A 19,776-nucleotide genomic window follows, 5' to 3' on the forward strand; every position below is an offset into this window, starting at 1 on the left:
CCTTCAGTATATTAGCAGAGCCATATTAAAACAATGCTGGCAGCCCTTATGATGATACAGGGTAATTTTCTAATTAGCAGAAGGCTATTTGAAATGCAGCATGGTGTCCCATTTTTCATACTGTTATTTTCTACTGGATAGAACTAGAAAAGTAAGACAAAAGCCGTGAAACTTCATGGTTAAAGTTCTGTAAGTTGGTCTCTCCAGCCTTGTAAAAACAGAATCTAATTTTAAAGGATTTTTAATTTACAAAACTTAGCTTTGTTGCACCAGGGATGTGTCAAAAACCAGCTCACCATCCAACCAGTTAACAGATAGCAATTGCTACTCTTTAATAATTTGATTTTAGGTAACATTTAAAAATTTATAATGGCATGTATTATTCATCCTTGTTTTCTCAATATCTCTATTTGGGTTCATTTTTTAAAAGAAGATTCAGCAAAAGGTTGTGTGTATAGTGGATGCTGAATGAATATGATTGTATAGTGGGAAGGCTTAGATATCTTCAAATGTTTCTTCCTAGAGGTAGAGAAGAGGGATTTTCTTCATAAATTTGAGTCCTACCTTTTGGCAAGGGTCAAGGGAAAGGGTAAGGGTTAGAGGCAAAAACTTTTGGGGCCCCCACAGGGAAGGATGAATTAGGTTCTTAGACAGTCCAAATATAGAAGCATTCAAAGAGTAGACTTTCTATGAGAAGATTCAGCCATCCTGTGTATGTAAATAGAAATCACTGTCAGAAGCATCATCGTCAATTATGGAGGAGAAGATGGTGAATATTTCATTCCTGGTGAGATCCAAATCACTTCATTTGCATATGGGCCACTTCCTCTGCAGATTGGCAAATAGAAAAATAAGTTGAATGGCAGAGAACAACTTGCTTCAAGCCACTCTCTAAATTGCCTCCAGCTTTCAATTTTTTCAAAGAGCGTGTCACCCACCACCCCTACTCCAAAACCTCTCATGACTTTCCATTGCCTACAGATTCAGGTTAAGACTGTGAATAACGACATTCCAGGTTCTCCCCAGACTTGCCCCAACCTCCCTTTGCAGACATCTTCCTGTCACGCCACTGTGCTTCAGCTACACCAGGCAACTTGCAGCCCCCAAACTCACCAAGCCTGCCCGAGCCACTTGCTCTCGGGTCAGCCAGGACTTCCATTCTATGAGTGCCCTTCTCACATCTTCCCATGTAGCAGAGGCCTACTCATTCCTCCCCAGCAGCTGAAAATTCTCCCGCTTTGGGACACCTCCCTGACCTCTTGTCTACTGCCTGTTCCCCAGTCAGACTTGTATGTGAGTCCCTCCTCTGGACTCTGACCCATTCCATAACATGGACCTTTTCTTGTTGTTAACTTGTCTTCGGTTCCCTCAACATCTGACACAGGCTTCTGATACTCAGAAGCACCTGGTATTGAGCTGACTCTAAATAAGGGGCCTGCCTATTTCACATTATACACAGTATTCAGTATTCTATGTGTTTAGAGAGATTGTTTACGAATGAAAAACAGATCAAAACAAAAGTAGCAGTACCATGTTCAAGGAAATATACTTTGAGTAGAAAGAGAGCAGCTGATGTTCAAGGTCATCTGGAGGCATTTTTTGACCAGTTAGTTCTTCATTTTCTTCTACCCAACTCCAACATGATGAAGCAACTTCCTCATCATTCCGGGGGCCTGGGAATTTACACCCTCATTTTTACCTGAACTGAAACTGAACAGTGACGGTGATAGGCATGACAACATGACATCATTTGGCTCACTCTTCCCTCCCCCTGGCAAAGGGTGATTATTGTAGACACAACTTATGAAGTTCTGGCTTTTTGATCATGGTGCTAATGTCTTTCTATAAGAAAAATGAGGCATCCCCTCCTCCCTGGGCAGTCAGAGTTTTCTTCTCTTAAAGAAGAAAACAAAAACAAAAACGAAAGAAAAATACATCATATTATTCTGTGAGTAATAGAATTGGATTTCTTTATTTTTAGGATGCTTGAAAATCAACTTGCATTATCTGTCATGTAGAAGCCTGGGATATGGTTTTAAAAACAGGACACTGACCTCTCCATCAGATCTTCTATTACACGCCCTGTACTAATGGCTCCTGGCTCATTATCTTCATTGCTTGAATGCTTACAACTTGGTACATCCTGGATGATCTGTATTCTGCTGTTTCTTCTACTGGGGGAATAGTAAGTTCCACTGGGTCCTGGATGCCAGATCATCAGCAACTGCTTTCAATAGCCCTGGATGGCAGATCCACCTACCTACTTTCTTTCCCACAAAAAGATAATTGTTTATCATAATTCTTTGTATCTATATATCTATTTGATCGTTGTGCTCTTCCCTCCAAGTCTGGGTTCATGGAGGCTTTTTTTCTTTCCCCCCTGCTCCCAGAGGATACTTTGAATGTTCTTACAGGTCTCTGGCATAGTTGACACCGAGGACCAAATTGGGGTTAATGCACAATGCAGTCTACTTTATCATATCAACCCAGGGACTTAGAGTCCTGATAAACAAAGCTAAGCAGATTTGCACAATATGTGGGAAAAGCACTAGAACCTGAATCTTTTGATAGAACATATGTAAGTTATTACGAAAAAAATAATTGCACGTTTGAGAAGGTGGACTCACCAGGCAGTTGTTGAACTATAAAAATGCATTAAGTATAGTCAGTTTCTTTTTTAAATTATTCAGGAATGTTGTTTATGTTATCATGAAAAAAAAGAGGTGAGAAAATATATTCGGCAATTTTTGGTTTTCCCCCATTTGAGCAGATGGCGATTCGTAGTTCAAAATTTGTAACTCAAATTATTTCACATTTTTATTAATCAGTACAATATGTTTTTAAAACAACAAACTGCACTTAGAAATATCAGTGTAAGTTCCCCAATTCTCCTAGTTCCATCAGAGAGCAGTTTGAGAATTAGAGATTTTGTTAGCAATACTGGGAAACAGGGCATTCTAGTTCAGTGTTTCAATAGTAATTATTTTTATTCCAGTGTTCAAAGTGTCTTATATGGGGGAGGGGCAGTTGAAAATAGTACAGAAAATTGCCATGGGGAGCTGTAAAAAGCTGGGAGAATCTGTTTCAAGATGTTTGCTTTTTTGGTAGAACAAAAAGTGCATTTTGTTAGAGACAAATATTTTTTGTGATAAAAAAACATTTTATGTGAAGTGTAGATTGGACTTTTAATATAAAAAAGAAATGTTAAGACATTCTATTTTCGGAAGGTTTGGCGTCTTAGAATGAAAGCTGTTAGAACTGCATATATTGGAATGTTCTCACAACTGTTGTCGTCCTATGTTCCTCTCCAAACCTGTTAAATTACATGAGTGTAGAAATAAGGGAGCTTTTTTTATTATTATTAATTGACACTCATTTTTAGCTGGCATGTGCTGGCAGGTCTTTCCAGACAAACCTCAGACCGTACAAGGCAGAGCTTCAATCTGAAAGTTTGGGGACTATTCCTAAAGCTCTGTAACATGGAAGCTAGGAAGTGTAATATTAAAGTGATAAACATCTTAGATTCAGTGTAATTCACAGTTTCTTTCATTCTTTTTACTATCTATAGATCTAAATCAAAACAAATTCCATAAAAGAGGGGGTTATTTTCAAGCACATTTTCCTTCAGAGAGCTCTTGAATATTTTATCATATCTATTTCTATACATATGCTATACGTTTCTAGATCCATGTTGAACAAAATCCAAGGTGATGATATAAAAAAAATGAGACTATGACATTAGAATTCCTAGGAGATATAAAGTTAGCCCTTGTAAATGAAATAAACTTTGTTTTGGCAGGTAAGGAATACACAGGGATCTTAAGTCAAAGAACAATATGTCTGAACTATTAAATTGGCTTTTTCCAGGAGGTTATTAAAAATGTATTTCAAATTACCAGAGTGGCAGGAAAAAAATAAAAAATAATAACTTAAAAAAGGTTACATTTTCCTTCGTTCTTGAGAAGGCATATTGGATTTCATAGAACGTGATTTCTAAGTAGAGTCTTTTCAAGCAAATACCCACTCTAGGATGCACCAGAGGTTCACGCTGCCCGCCCCCCCCACCAGTTCCAAATAGTGAGAGCTTTTGAGCTGTCACTACAACAAACTATGAATGGGTGAGCACTTCAACTGTTGTCTGGCAATGGGAATATATGGATTTTCCGGGTGTCCCTCCAATTGTGCAGAACCCCGGGATTCAGACAAGCTCTTCACAAGGTCAAACAAAAACCAGACCCGGATCACGGTGCTGCTCAGGATCAAATGGGGCAGGAAGTATAAGCTTACGATGTGAGGATGGAATCTCTGGTGACTGAACAGCGTCTGCGTCCTCAAATGGTTAATTCCCCAAGGCTGTCATATTGCATAAACAGATCTTCCTTTAATAAAATTAATTAGGTTCTGAGCTTTATAGGGTGATGCCCACTGACCCTTTACATGCCTATTGTTCCTAGATTCAAGAGAAAGAAAAAAAAAAGAGAGGCTGCCCAGTAGACGAGAGAGACCCAAGTTGAAAGATTAGAGATCTCAAGTAGGATCTGGGAGAGAGTGGAGGAAGCTAGGTAGCGTTTGCTTTTGAACCGAACTGGGAAAAAAAAAATCCCCAGGAAAAAACAACAGCGCGGTGGTGGGGTTTTGTTAATTTCGCTTTTTTTTTTTTCTTTTGCACGCGCCACGAAATTCAGGCTGCGTTTAGTTCCTGAGAAACATCCAGAGTAATTGCAGATTGCGGAGACGCACAGCGTTAGTTCAAAAAAGACCCGAGGCATTGGGGCAGGGTTAGGTGGAGGGCACCGGAGGCTCTGCACAAGGAAAGCAGGAACCTGCAAACCCACGTAGATTTCCACTACACCCTTCCCTTTTCTTCCGGCTAGCCACCCAGCACTCTCCATGGCGTTGCATGGCACAAGTTGCTTCTGATAGTCTTTTAAGTTTGCTAAGGGAACTCCTTGAGGTGGAGTCGGGGCTGGGGTAAGGAATGAGGATCCTGGTCTTTTTCTTTATCATAAGGAGCTTGAGGTTCCCATCCTGGGGATTACGTGAGCTCATCCTGGGCGCCTCTTGTCGCAGATAATACGAGGCAGGGCAGCAAATACTGCCTGATTTTGTCGGAAAATTTTTTGAAAGGGAAAGAAAAGGAAAAAATCGTCGTAGACCGGATGTTTCCAATTACAGGGGAGCCAGAGAACAGAAAGTGTGTGTGTGTGTGTGTGTGTGTGTGTGTGTGCGCGCGCGCGCGCATGTGTGTGTGTCGGGGGTGGGGGCGCGCGGTGATGGGGAGGGATGGAAGGATGGGGCAAGATTTGGAGAGGGTGTAGGTTGGAAGTGGGAAGAGATGCGGCAAGGCAAAATGCAAGAAATGAGGCTTCTGTGAGGAGAAGAGGAAAACAGGAAAATGAAGCAGAACTAGAAAAATGACAAAGTGTTGAGTGCTGATTTATTGCAGAAGCCTCTGGTCATTTCCATATATTGAAATGCGCCCAAGCGGCCAGTCAGTCAATTTCTTTTGAGCTGCTGCCGCTGCTGCCCACGGGCTGCCCACGTGACTCCCCCTCAGTCAGCCTCTTTACCACCCAGTCCCTGATACAGAGAGAAGAGGAGGAAAGAAAGAGTGTGGGGCAGAGGAGGCATCTGTGTACTCTAGTGGGTGATCTGGAGAAGCAGACGTCCGTGTGGGTCTTTGGGAAAGGAGGAATGTGGCCTAGGGAGGGGAGAAGAGGATTTCAAGCTCCATTCAAGTGTTACATCGTTACCTCTCTCTGTTTGGCATCTTTCCATCTGTTTCTCTCTCCTCTATGTCTCTTTTCTCTGACTCTCCTCTTTCCCTCTTTATCTCTCCCCTCTTGATGGTTAAAAAAGGGGTCAGAATTCGGAGATGGAGAAACTTATCTATCTAGAAATAGATAATGAGGATGGGTGTGGAGATGTAGGATATTCAAGTCAGATTTGATTTTGGTATCTTTGATACTATCCATTTCTTTGGTAGATTTTTCTTAAAGAAAGGCACATGTGCACACATGCACACACCCACACACACATACACAAATCCTAGATAAAAGCCAGTGAGTTGTTAAAAATGAATTTGCAGCATTAGAGCTGTTAGCATCATTCAGCAAGCAGGAAGCTTGATAATTTCCAGGTGTTGGGGAAAGCCGTTGTCCGGGAGCTCTTACAGAGCTTATAAATCCCTTTTGGGAGGGAGAAAAAAAAATCTTTGGAGGTGAATGAAATATCAAATCACAAGACTCCTATGTAGATTTATGATTGCATAAGAGGCTTGATCATTTCCATATACTGAAATGTGCTGTTCTCCTGAGTCTGCCCAGCCCTTCCAGGAGAGGAGGCGCTCCGTTCTGCCTTGATCAATGTTGACTATGAAGCAAAAAAGGAGGGGGGGGGGGGGTGGTGGAAAGCAGGCTGGCACCAGATGGAGCGGGGTCTCGGAAAAGGTCAAGGTTAGCCCAGGCTGCTATTGAGTCGGTAGCAGCCTCACAGATAGATCTCTGCCTCGAAGGCACCCACTGGGGCTTCTCAAAATCAAATCTAATAGAAAAGGCAGTCACAGAATGAAATCGCTTCATCTGAATGCTAAAATTGTTATTAGGCTACATTAGAGACATATCAGGCACGTGGTTACCAAAAAAGGGAGCATGCCTAGCAGTTTGTGTCTGAAAGAAAAGCTATGAATATGTTGATAACATCAGTAATGGGCAAGTAGAAGAGATGGATATCTTTTTTTTTATCTGAAGACAGATTAACATATTAAACGAATATTCTCCCCCACCCTTTAGCAGGACTACCTATAATTCTAATTGCTTAGAGTTCTTCTTTGGGGGGGTGGGGGCGGTGAAAAATCATTCATTCCAGCAATAGTTGATCCTTATTGATCCAGAAGTTTGACTTACTGGAGGAATTTGTTGAGGTTTTTTTCCAGGTGTGGGCCTTTGGAAATTTATTCCTTAGGCATTACATGAGGGGTTGACACTGGCTGGAAATCAGTCTTTCTGGCTTTGGACCATTGGAAATCTGTTAGAGGACTCCTTCCCTTTCTTCTTCCCCCTCCTCTTTTTCCTTTTGCATTGTTTTCAGAGACTGAACTGTTTCTGGAGAAAATTTCATTTTACAGGCAAACCTCAGCCTCGGAGAATGCCTGGGATGAGACATCCATAGCCTGTAAGGGTAGCCACACTAGTATTTTTCAGACAGTCTCTCCCCCCAGTTATCATAATGAAACCCACATTAGCTGTTTTTAACCTACAGCACAGCCATATCTTAAAGAAGGATTTAGTCTTGTAAAATAAATGTGGGCTACACTAGATTAAACATGATGACTGCACTCCAAGGGTTAATAAATTTAGAATTAACAGATCATCCCAGCTTGATACAGCTACTATAGATGATTTAATATGCAGCCTAAGCAGGTTGACAGTCAGCTCACAGATGCAGATAAGATCAAACAGTCTCTTGATTCAATAGATTGAATGGTTGTACGGAGTGTCTAGAAGGTGAGCGACAGAGCATATATGGCAGGGGTTCTGGGAAAGAGGAGCTTCCATTCCCAGCTGCTGTTTTGTGCATGCTGGTTTTCTTTTTCTAACAGTTCACCTTCTGTGGCAGTAAAACCTGGAGTAGGGGTTTAAAAATTCTCATCATATAGAGTGATGGGTACTTGTGTAAGTTTTGGGTAAGGAAAGGATTGGTACCTTTAACATCAGGATCTATTTCTAATTAGTTCTGCCTGGTAAAAGCATCCACCAGTTTCTTTTCCTTTCTCTCCTCGTGAGCCCTCAGGTCAGAGCGCAACACACAGGATACAAGATTCCTGGATGGTGCAGATAAAGGCAGGCTCATTGCTGAAATTACATAGGTAATTTCCTCAGTCCTCTACTTTGTTGTAGCTGTAAAGATCTGAAGATGGAAAAGAAGTACAGAGCTAAGTTGAAATTCAAACTTCAGTATGTAGCCACGGTGAGATGTTTACACTAGGAGAGAGCTTATATTCCTAAGACTGATGTTAAAAAATAGCAAAATTAGGGAGCGTGGGGCCTTGGGGAAGATTGAGGTGAGTCTCACAGAAAAACTTGAGTGTCTTTCATCAAGGCTTGCCTTGGTGGCTCAGAATCTAGAGTTTTTAATGTACACCTGAGTTTCTTTTGGTAGGTTTAATTTCCTTTTATCTATTTCCACTTTAGAATTTAAATAAGACAAAAAAATACCCAATTTCAATAGAAGTGTATGTGATTTGATGTGATAGACAAGTTTTAACAGTTTTTATGATTTGATCAAGAGCAAGGACTCCTCCTCAACCCATTAGATTCTGTCATGTGAATATATATTCAGGCAATTTAAAAATGCATATGATGTATTCAATAGACCGTCACAGGTCTGAATTGTATCATATTATTCTGTTCTGTCAGCTACCCCCCGCCCCGCCCATCTTAATATGAAAATCTGTAATAGAGTGACTATAGAGCTATGGCCATCACTTTTTCAATGTGCCTAACTTGGTTGTTTCATTTATTTATTTTATTTCATTTTATTTTGAATATCAAAATGTCCAGTCTACACTATAAGCTAATGGGTCACAAAATTTTCCTTTAATAGATAAAGCCATTTAAAGCTGTGTAATATCTGTACATGCTGTTAACACTAACTTTTCCCTTTCTGTTCTAATGTCCTAGTAAGTGGCAGGAAATTCTTCTAATTCAGAATTTATTATCATTAGGTAACCTCTAGGAAATTCTTAAAACATTTCATTCTTTGAAAATGCTGTTTGGGATCTTGGTGAGATTTTTTTTTTAAAACCTATCTCTATGTAACATGCATCTTTAAAGGGTTTGAGATAAAAGCGAATCTTCCAGATTTTAGGCTGAGGAATGTTTAAAGTGGAATTGTGGCTCACGGGAGGAACTCTGAACTCAGGTATGGCTGTTCCTGGAGCAGGGGAAGTGGGCATTTATTTCACATATTAGCCAGATCTAAATGCTTCTGAATTTTATTCTCCCTTTCTTGGACAACCTATGATTGCAGCAGGGGGCACCACCAACATACGAATTACTTGAAAGTAGGAAGCTCCGGCTTTCCTGTTTCCCTTACTACTTGGAGGCATAACCACTGAAAACAGTTATCTCTCAGAAATTTGCATATTTATAGTGCCTCCTGCAGTTTCCTGTGATTGCTTTACAGTCAGGAAAGGTAACAGAAAAATATATATCCTCCTTTAAAACATGAAAAAGGATCATATAGGAACAGTGACTCTAATAGGAGACTAATCCTTGCAAAGCCGGTAGCATGAAATTTGTTTCCTGAATTTTTTTTGTTTTGTTTTTGGATTTGAAAGGAATATTCTGAAAGTTATAGGACTAAGTCCCTGATTCCTTGAAAATAGATATAGGAAAATACTTAATGTTTTGAGAAAAAAATCAGCATTTACTTACCTCTAAAGAACAGAAAATTCCTTACAGTTAAGGAAAAGCCATGCAATAGATCATTTAAAACCCTAGTTCCATGGCACATACATTTTTTTAGTTCTCGTCATAAGCAAAGAACAAATGTGCAGTGTACCTCTGGATATAAAAGTTAATTAGGTCTCAGAAGAGAATAGTTTCATTTTTATTGGCTCTGAGTTCCAAGGATACTTTTGATATACCTTTTCTTTCAGCCCTTCTTGACTGACCCTCTTTGTGGAAGCTGTCCATGGTCCAGACACTCGGGCCTGGTTGGTTGTGGATGCCAGATTTTTGTTACTCAGCTTGCTCTCTTGAAAACCATTCCACCAAAAGTCAGCATCATAATTGAAATTACACCCAGAAAAATCTAATCTTATCTCCACCTCAGGACCAAGGTGCAGTTAATGTGCTGTTTCACCAGGGGTTTCAGTTCAGTGAGAGATTTCATATACTCTTTAGTTGGCGATACTTGGACACAGGAACATTCAGGGAGGAGGAGACTGAAGCTTTAATTCTGAGTCATCCTGCTTCCTCCCTGTATCTTTACCAGAACCTCTTTCTTATTTTATCACAAGTACTTAATTTCCTTTTCTTTTAAAAGGCCGGTGTACATGGTGCTAATAGAACTGGTATCAGCAATCATCAGCACATCCTTCGTGATAGTGGAATTCCATAAGACATGGCCTTCTCTGTATCTTACCCTTTCTGTGCAAATGCCTATCAAAATCAAGAGGATAAAAATAATTTTTCCTGCAATTAGGTTTTATGTAATAAAGACACCATGTAGTAAAAATAATATGTGCTATCAATAATACTGGAGACACAAATGCCCAAACAGCAAGCAGAAGGATTCTCTTATCACCCATTAGTCACCACAGCACTACGTGTTCTTATATTCTACCTCTCAGTGTAACGTTAGGTGATCTCTCTGCTTGTTACTCAGGCTGGGGAAATTTTCAGTGAAATAATTACTGCCATCATCTTATTATTTCAGTGCAAGTTTACACACAATGTTTAGGCATTTGGTATTATGTTTAAAAAAAATGTACCTCAGGATTAATATTTGTTTCCTGGCTGCTGGTTAATCTCTCATCGCTAAAAAATTAATAAAAGATACCAACTAAAATCAGGGTCTTTTTTGTCCCTTTTAGCATTCACAGTGACAATCTTCTTCCTTCTAGAATGTTTAAAAATTGGAAGTATTGAAGCACTACTTTTTAGCATTGTCATAAATGTATTAATTTTGGTTGTTACTACAAATCAGATATCATGTCAATCTTACTGAGGGTAAAATAGCTGAAAACAAAGTCTGGACTCAGCATTTAAATTTCTTTCTTTGTCACATTAACTTAAAGAGATCCAACCCCTTAAATGTGAAGATCAGTGGAAAGAAATGATCCATCTTGGAATTCTGAAGACGTTACTAAAGCTAAAATCATATCTTTTTTTTTTTTTAAAGAAAGGAGTTCCTTTTTGGTTTGAGGCTGCCTCTCAGTTTATTTATGCTAAAATAAAAGAAAAAAATGGAGAGCTGCATGTTCCTATGAAGGAGAGCTGATTTCTTATAAAACATGTTTTTAAATGAGCATATTTAAAATTTTCTAGAACCTTTAAATCAATACAAGCAGAAGATCTATAATCTTTAGCAAAACCGCCTTATGTGCTTAATATTCAAATAATGTATATGCTTCCCCCTAATATATTTGTAGTCAGAAGCTGCGTGTATTTTAAAAATCTACTAATTTGGTGTTTTCTCCTACTAATTAAGCTCTGAGTTCAAGATTCAATATTTTGAGAAGACGAGGTCATACTTCTTTCTTCATCATATGTCAAGAGCACATAGTGATATTTCCCTTGCTCCCTGAGCCAGGACAGAAAAATCACTGTTTGGGGGTGTATGGGAAGGGGGAAAGCTCTGTGAGCTTTGCCTGTTGCAAATGAAAACCAGCTAGACAGGTCTTGATATTTAAAGAACGTAGTGTCTGGAGAATCAGCCTCCAGAATTAGTCTCTCAGAGTTACTCTGTTATGATGCTCTTGAAATTTGGCTCTTTGAATATTTTGCTGCATTTCAAAATCTGAGAATTGAGAACAATAAAAAGGACATTTTGTCTATGGTAGATAGGATTTTGAAGTTCCTGCGAATCTAAGTGGTTTACTTTGTAAGTCTTTGTTCATGTACCAGACATTTTCCTAAGGTTCTACTCTGTGCTGAGGGAGAGAAAGATGAAAATGACGGAGACTGTGCCCTGTAAGCCCTAACAACTTAGGACTTGGGTAATGTGGTGGCTTTTATGACATATATACAAAGATATTATAAACACATATATACACAGATATTATATGAAATATACACAGAGAGACATGTAATTGTTTCCCACTGATGGAAGTGGGTGTGGAGTTTATAATATGTAGGTTAAATAGCAGTGCAAATGGCCCATGTTTCTTAACTATTTAAAAAATGAAATAAAATAATTTTCTATTACTGAGTACTTATTAGTGAGCAAACGCAAATACCCATGTCTTTTTCTCTGGCAGCAGCAACTGAAAATATATCTGTGGAATTCATTCCTTGATTCAGCAAATGTATTAAGTGCCTACTATGTGTTAGGGAACCAAAATAATGTCACTTAAAAAATGGACTGGGCGCAGTGGCTCATGCCTATAATCCCAGCACTTTGGGGGACCGAGGCGGTTGGATCACCTGAGGTCAGGAGTTCAAGGCCAGTGTGGTCAACATAGTGAAACCCCGTCTCTACTAAAAAAAATACAAAAATTAGCCCGGCATGGTGGTGGGCACCTGTAATCCCAGCTACTCAGGAGGCTGAGGTAGGGAGAACTGCTTGAACCTGGAGGCAGAGGTCGCAGTGAGCCAAGATTTTGCCACTGCATTCCAGCAGCAACAGAGTGAGACTGTGCCTCAAAAAGAAAAAAAAAAAAAAAAAAGGCACATTCACAAATACATGTTCGGAATAGTCCATAATATTGCCTACGAAACAAGTGGTGGCACAGAAAGCTCATTTCTCAAAAGTAACTGGTTAAGCCATTTGAAAACATTATAAAAACTGTGATAGTGATAGATGATCACAGATATCTATGACCAGACCTCATTATTTACCATTCTCATTTAAAGGAAATCAAGTTTTTTCTCCAGAAAGTACAAATCTGTTGTCAGAGTGACCAGATCTGTGTTGCTTCACATAGATCCTTGCTATAGGTTTAGAACCCCTTAAATTAGTAATATGAAGCTAGGGCTATACAAAATAGGATAATAGTGTGCATTTGTATGGTTTTGGCATGTATGACTGGTGAACTTTATGTGAAATGCTTGTGCCTGTGTATGTGTGTCTTAGTGCCTTAAAAAACAAAACAAAACAAAACCAATCATCCAAAAGCAGGGACCACATCTTATGTTTGCACAGTGCAGTGCTCCATAAAGAAGGAAAGAATAACAATTCTTAGGACCAGATTCTTCATTTTATAGGAATCTGGAGGTTTAGATAACTGAACTTGTGCAATGATTTTTTTTTAAGAGAAAGAGAAAACAAGCGAGTTGTGTGCAAATGGGAATGGGAGAATAGAGAGATTTGTTTATTCTCTACTAAGCTGCCAAAGAAAGATGACAGAGGGATAGGTATTTTCTCCCAGAAAAGTTCCCTTTGCTGAATTTGACAAGAAAAATAAAAAAGACTATTGACTATCATGAAAAAAAAAAAAAAGTCTTAATTTCTAGAGAAGGGACCAGAATAGTCTGGGTTGTGCAGTGCCCTCTGGGAATGACTGGCATGCAGCTGGAGTGGTTATGGGGCTAGGCAGTTTGGGGTTTATGAGACACTGGTAGAGAAGGAACTTGAGTCTGGTGACATGTTTTGATGACTGCTTCCCTTTTATCACCCATTGAATTCCAGAGGAGACCAACTAAAGCTATTGTGAAGTGAGAATGATCAAAGCCTGTGGTCCTCAGTGGCCTAATTTGGTGGTCTGATCCCAGTCAGAGGGAATAGAGGAAAGGAACTGCTCTTCTGAAAGTGAAAAGGTTTCTGAATGCAGATGTGGTTGCTGCAGAGCTCTTGGTGGGCCTTTCCGTGTGAAGTCAGTGACCTTAGGGGCTGCCAACAACACCCAGCCAAGGCCACATCTTGGTGGAGGAGCCATGAGCTCATGCATTTAAAAACTTCACTTTAACTTGTCTGCCACCTGATCTTTATGGAGTGGCTTTTCTAAAGCAACAAGATTTGGAGAAACAATGTGTTAGAGCTTCTAACCTTAGCCCATCTTTCATCCTATTTCTACTGCCCTCTGGTGGACATGTTAATTAGAGAAACTGCCACTCCCCACCCTGTCAGCACTACCTTCACCACCACCATCACCACCAGTATCATCACCGCCACCACCGCCACCCCTGTTGCCACCATCATCATCATTACCACCACCATCCTTGTTTTCCTCATGCACGTAATCAGCATCAGTCACATCATCACCCATAAACATTAGTTTCATATTGTGGTGATACACCAGGTTAATAGTACATATTTCAAAACTCTGGTCCATCGCATAATACAAAGTAAATTCTTCATCGATCTGTCAACAATCAAAGTCAAGCAGAGAAATACATGGTGTTTGTGTACAGTCCTTGGGTAGCTCAGGGATGACTGCACCATGCTATTGCCTTCCAAACAAAGCAATGCCAGGAAAGCTATACCTTTTATGAAATAAGATGTGAATACTAACTCTTATTTTTACCACACAGCTAATAGACAGGATTAAGATGATCTGAGGTGTTTTATTTTTCCTTTCTGGTAAGTTCATACTTTTTCATCGGAAAGTAGCACAGAATGCATACCTCTGTGTATATGTATGAGGTCGCAACATTCCTTGGCATATAGTCTTGATTTTTAAGTTGCTTCTTTCTGTGTGTGTGCCTGTATATATGTAGGAACACACACACCCACACATACATACTCCAGGATAAAATAATAAAAACTTATAAAATCGCAAAGAGTACTTGTCCAAATAAAGGACTAACTGCCTATAAAATTTCCTTTTAGACAGTGAAGTCATAGCTAGAAGTTGGCAATAAGACCATCTGAAACTACTAAAAACATTCTGAAATGTTCTGGAGGAGAGAGAGGGAGAGAGAGAGAGAGAAACAGGAGCGAGAGAGAGAGAAATGTGGGGGGGAGGGGGCGCAGAGAGAGAGACAGAGGGAGACAGATCGATCCAAATCCAAAAGCTTCCTCAGCTGAGTTATTCTGCCTTTTATAAAACAACTTCACATCTGGACTGATAACTTGAATTCCACCCAGTGCCATTTAAATAGCCCAAGTTATAAACCTCTTAAACTTGGGGTTTATAATAGAAACACTGACAGACCCTTAACTATAGTGCCTCTATAGTAATGAAAGCACAACTATTTCATTATAGCAGTGTCTGGCAGGGCTGCTATAATTAAGAGTCTGTCAGCGTTTCCATTATAAACCCAAATTTTAAGAGGTTTTTAACTCACATTGTTTTAAATCACATTGGGTTGAAGCTGGCTGTACAAAATGTCAGACCAGATGTGTGTGCATGTGCATTGCTTTTCTTTTTATTTACGAGAGAGAGGGAGAGAGAGAGAGGCATATAGGTGAAGGTTGTTTTTAAGATTGGGTTTGAAAAACATGTATTAAAAAATTATTCCCTTGCTAAAGGTAAAAGATGCATGGGGTGGGGAAGCATAGAGAATCAAGTTTGGAATACCTTTTATTTTTGCTTGTTTTGATTATATATTTTTTTCCTTTAAAAGTAGTCTCATTTGAGAAAGCAGATTTGTACGTATCCAAAAAGGAATGTTAAAAAAATCATTTGATACCAGGTTATTGTTACTGGCTTATTTGGAAGATATTTGATAATGTATGCTACTGGAGATGATGGAAATATCTTGTATTGTTACTTGTTCAGCTGCTCTGATATTCAAGATAATCTTTTCTGAGCTCACCATCCTTGGTGGGAATCACTTTTATGTTTAAACACACTCTTGGAATAGGGTTGCCTGATCAAAGCCTTATTAGTTTTTGGGGAAAATGAATAGAATTTGGATGGTTATGTTGGTTTCATGTATGTGGTGATAGGATTTGTTAATTTCTTATTTATCAAATTATTGTTTATCAGATAAATTTATTAATTTGTTATTTATCAAAGACCATTTATTGAGCATCTACTGTGTGCTGAGTATTGCATTAGGAACTCTCCAGTGCAGTACATTCATTGGACTGGCAGCATTGCCCAGCACCTGCGTGTCTTTGATGTCAATATTAGGAAGCTAAACTGAGCATTTGTCATTCAGTAGTGTTCTAACTACAACTCTTTATCTCTTCCAAGGGGCCCCTTACTTATGTGGTAAGACTACTGCTCCCTCTTCCCCATACATTGTTGACTTAGCACACAGCAGCCTTGTCTAGAGGCAAGTATAGACTTAGAGCAGATTCAGCCCCTTCCTTCCTTCCTTCTTTCCTTCCTTCCTTCCTTCCTTCCTTCCTTCCTTCCTTCCTTCCTTCCTTCCTTCCTTCCTTCCTTCCTTCCTTCCTTCCCTCCTTCCTTCCCTCCTTCCCTCCCTCCCTTCCTTCCTTCTTTCCTTTTCCTTTTCCTTTGGATGGGTTCATTCAGGTATTTGAAGCACTGACTGCCAGATAACAAAAGGCCTAGGAAACCTGGAGAGAAAGATGCCAGACTAATGATTCTCCCAAGAGCCTCCTTGGGGGATGTCTGTGCCTTTGTAGAAGGTATAAATACTGTCCTCCAGGGGCCTCCCAGCCTCTGGGTCACACTGGGAGTAGAGGAGGAAAAAGAGGCTCACCCTTTTCCACAAGCAGCTCCCCAACATTTTTATTATTTTTTTGAGACAGGTTCTCACTCTGTAACCCAGGCTGGAGTGCAGTGATATGATCTTGGCTCACTGCAACCTCTGTTCCCCAGGTTCAAGCGATTCTTGTGCCTCAGCCTCCCAAGTAGCTGGGACTACAGGCCTGCGCCACCATGCCCAGAAATTTTTTGTATTTTTAGTAGAGATGGGGTTTCACAATGCTGGCCAGGCTGGTCTTGAACTCCTGACCTCAAGTGATCCTCCTGCCTCAGTTTCCCAAAGTGCTGGGATTACAGGTGTGAGCCACGGCACCCAACTATCCCTAACATTTTAAAATTCATTTTTCCTTTGTCTCAACAGCAGCCTAGCCCTCCCATCCTTGAGAACCCAAAATACAAAACCTATGCCAAGCATAGAATCCAAACTTAAGTTTTATTTTTATGAAGATGACTGCCTGTTCTCTATTTTGTGACCTACTGATTAGGAAAAACAAAACAAAAAAAAAAAAATAAAAAAAAAATAAAAGAAATAAAGAGAAGAAAAAAGGCTAACGTAAAAATCAAGAAGGGAATGATTGTATTTTTAATCATTCATTCAGTCATTCACTTATTTATCTTTAAGTCTATGAAGGTGTTTCCCCCTAAAGGCAGACAGCGAATATTTTATTTTAATCTTGTAGTTTCCATCTTGACAGACCTTTTAACCCTTAATCTTCCAGCTCAGCCCGAGTCCCTCGCGCCAGGCAATTCTCAGTCCGAGGGCTGGGACTGTATTAAGTCTCCCTCTTCGAGCTGTTTGTTGACCACATTCACGTTCAGAGCCCTGGAGCTAAAAGCACTTTACACCATAAAATAAAAGCACTGTCTTTTTTTCTAAAAGGTTACGTCTGGAGGCCACGCGGCTCATACTTCATACCGAAAACTACTGAAAGGACTATGAAATCCTGTATGATTTACACTCTCTCACTGCATTAGGGTATAGATCTACTCAACTCTAAAAATACGGTGGGTTTCTAACCGACGTGAATATATGTACATTATTTCAGAAAGTCTGTTAGAAAACTTGTCAACACATTATAAAGCATAAACTAGGACTTGGCTATTAAGTACAGAGATCAGAGGCAGAATATATACTGCAGGAAGTCCTGGGGCGTCTCCTCCGCGGGCAAGATAAAAAGGGGGAGGAGGGAAGGGGAGGGGTCGTCTGCTGGCCTGGAGTTTACACGCAGTGTCGTCACCAAAGGTTTGGGAAAGAGCCCACGGAACGTAATTACCCTTTCAATGGGAGCAGCAACAGCTCCACAGCCCCAAACGAAGTTAACTGAACGGCCAGAAAATAATTTTAACGTTGTCATAAATTATGACTTTCTAAAAGCCACTTCTGGAAAGGTAAATATACTTACTGTGTATCCAAGTGTGCACATTTAAAGTGACATTTCACCCCCTCTACAAAACCACCTGCATCATTAATCAATACTTATGTAATATTTTAAAATCTCTTAAAACGACACATCTTTCTTTAAACACACATACAAACCCTCCCCTCCCCCACTTTCGGGCGCTTTAGCGAGCATCCAGCAGTGCTGAGGGAGGGGGTGTCGCCGTAGGGGAGGGCACCAGGGGCCAAGGAGGGGGGTCGACGACCAGGAGGGATCAAATGCCGACACACAGCCGTGGTTTTCTGCACTGGGTGAAATCTGGCTGGGGGAGGGGCGGAAGCGGAGGGCACTTCCCATTTCACCCTGGGTATATTATGATGGTGAAATTAAATATATGTTAATCGGGGAACAGTCGCTGCTTACCTCTCCATTGGCACCCAGGGAAAGCAGCTGCAAAACTGGCTTTTTAATGTATGTTTTAAGATGTGGTTTCGGAAGGAACCCCCGGAATCTGAAACAAGTGCAATAACATAGCAGACCTACTTGTAACTAAGTGCTTAATTTCCTATGATTTTTTTTAAAAAAGGAAAATCAATAAAATGTTGCCAGTTATTTATTGGAAATAACCACAGATAGCGGCCCTGATAGGGTGCCGTCGTTAGAGCGCACACAATTGTGTAATGAATTGTAATTCAGAAGACTGTTAAATGTGAACCACAGAACCTTTCAGAGGTAATAAAGTCATTACTTTTTACACTACAGCCAACCTCGAAAAGCTTTATACACACCATTATATATAAATCATATATATATATATATATATTTCCACAACACTCACTCGCTCATTTCTATATCTTCGTCATAGATAGACTTTTATGGATGGGTGGGAACAATATTCAAATCTGAAAAGCCTGGTTCTGAAAGAATCTGGCTCACTATTGTTACCTGAAGGGGCTTTTCTTTTATTTATTTATTTTTCAAAGGCCTCCCAGTTGCACTTTCTTCTTCCCTCTCTCCACCTTCCCTCCAACTGTCCCCCACTTCGTCCTCCCCCGCCACCCCCCAAGAAGACATTCTTTTGGTGACTCCAAGGCTGGTTTAACAAGACAAAAAACAGAATGTGGTGGAATAGAGATGCTGACCTGCTCTGAAGAAGTCAGTGAAAAGGGGAAATGGTGTCACACACAAGCTACAGAGCTTAAGTTCTAGTGAATCTTCCCGCTTCTTAAACAGAATTTGAGGTCTCACCGCCCCCCGCAAACTGGAGGGAAACAACAACAAACAACAAACCACATTGAGACAATCCCAGTCCAGCCCACATCACTCTCAACGTTGAGCATCAAAACCTCCTTTTCTTCCTTAGAGGGGTCCGAAGCTCCGCCGAGCTAGGCAAGCCAGTCATTTTCTAACACAGTAGACTTGAAACTTTAGTAAGACGACACAGGAATAAACAGTCGCTTGCCGGCAGGGCTGCGGGATGGGTGAGCGCGTGCAAGCCCGGGACCCTCGCTTAAAACAATAAAGCCCCCCACTGGGTGGGTGAGTTTACGGAAACGACATCCCTTAGACTGAAGAGGGGGATGAGAAGACGGGGGTTGTGGAACCGCTCCGAGGAGAGGGAAGGAGGGCTCCTCGCTCTGCAGACACACTCACACATATCCACCTGCAGCTCAGGGTCTCGCGGGCGGTGGCGACCCGCCTCCACCCTGCACCCTCCGCACCTCCCTTGGACCTGAGTTCATTCTCCTCTCCCCCCAGCCCCTTCCCGATTTGGAATCGGACCGCGATCTCCCCGGCGGCGGCGGCGGCGGCTGCAGAGTGGTGCTGGCAGTTAGGGAGGCTGGGAGGCGGGAGGCGCCGGGGGACTTTACAGGCACGTTTCTGAATAAACTTTCCAATCGCAGGGGGTGCTGTTGCTGTACATTTTACGTAAAACTGAAAGTATCCCACGCCAGAGTGAAGCCCGCTTTTTGACAGCGGCAGCACGCGCGTGAGTGTGCGTGTGTGCATTAAAGAGACAGGGTTTTATTTCCAACAGGTCTTCCCTAATTTCCAGGGAACGTCTGCAGAAAGGCGAAAGGGGGCTGCCGGCTCCCGGGTGTGCGCCTC

This window comes from Rhinopithecus roxellana, chromosome 17, assembly GCF_007565055.1.
Source record: "Rhinopithecus roxellana isolate Shanxi Qingling chromosome 17, ASM756505v1, whole genome shotgun sequence".
In the NCBI taxonomy this organism is placed as follows: Eukaryota; Metazoa; Chordata; class Mammalia; order Primates; family Cercopithecidae; genus Rhinopithecus; species Rhinopithecus roxellana.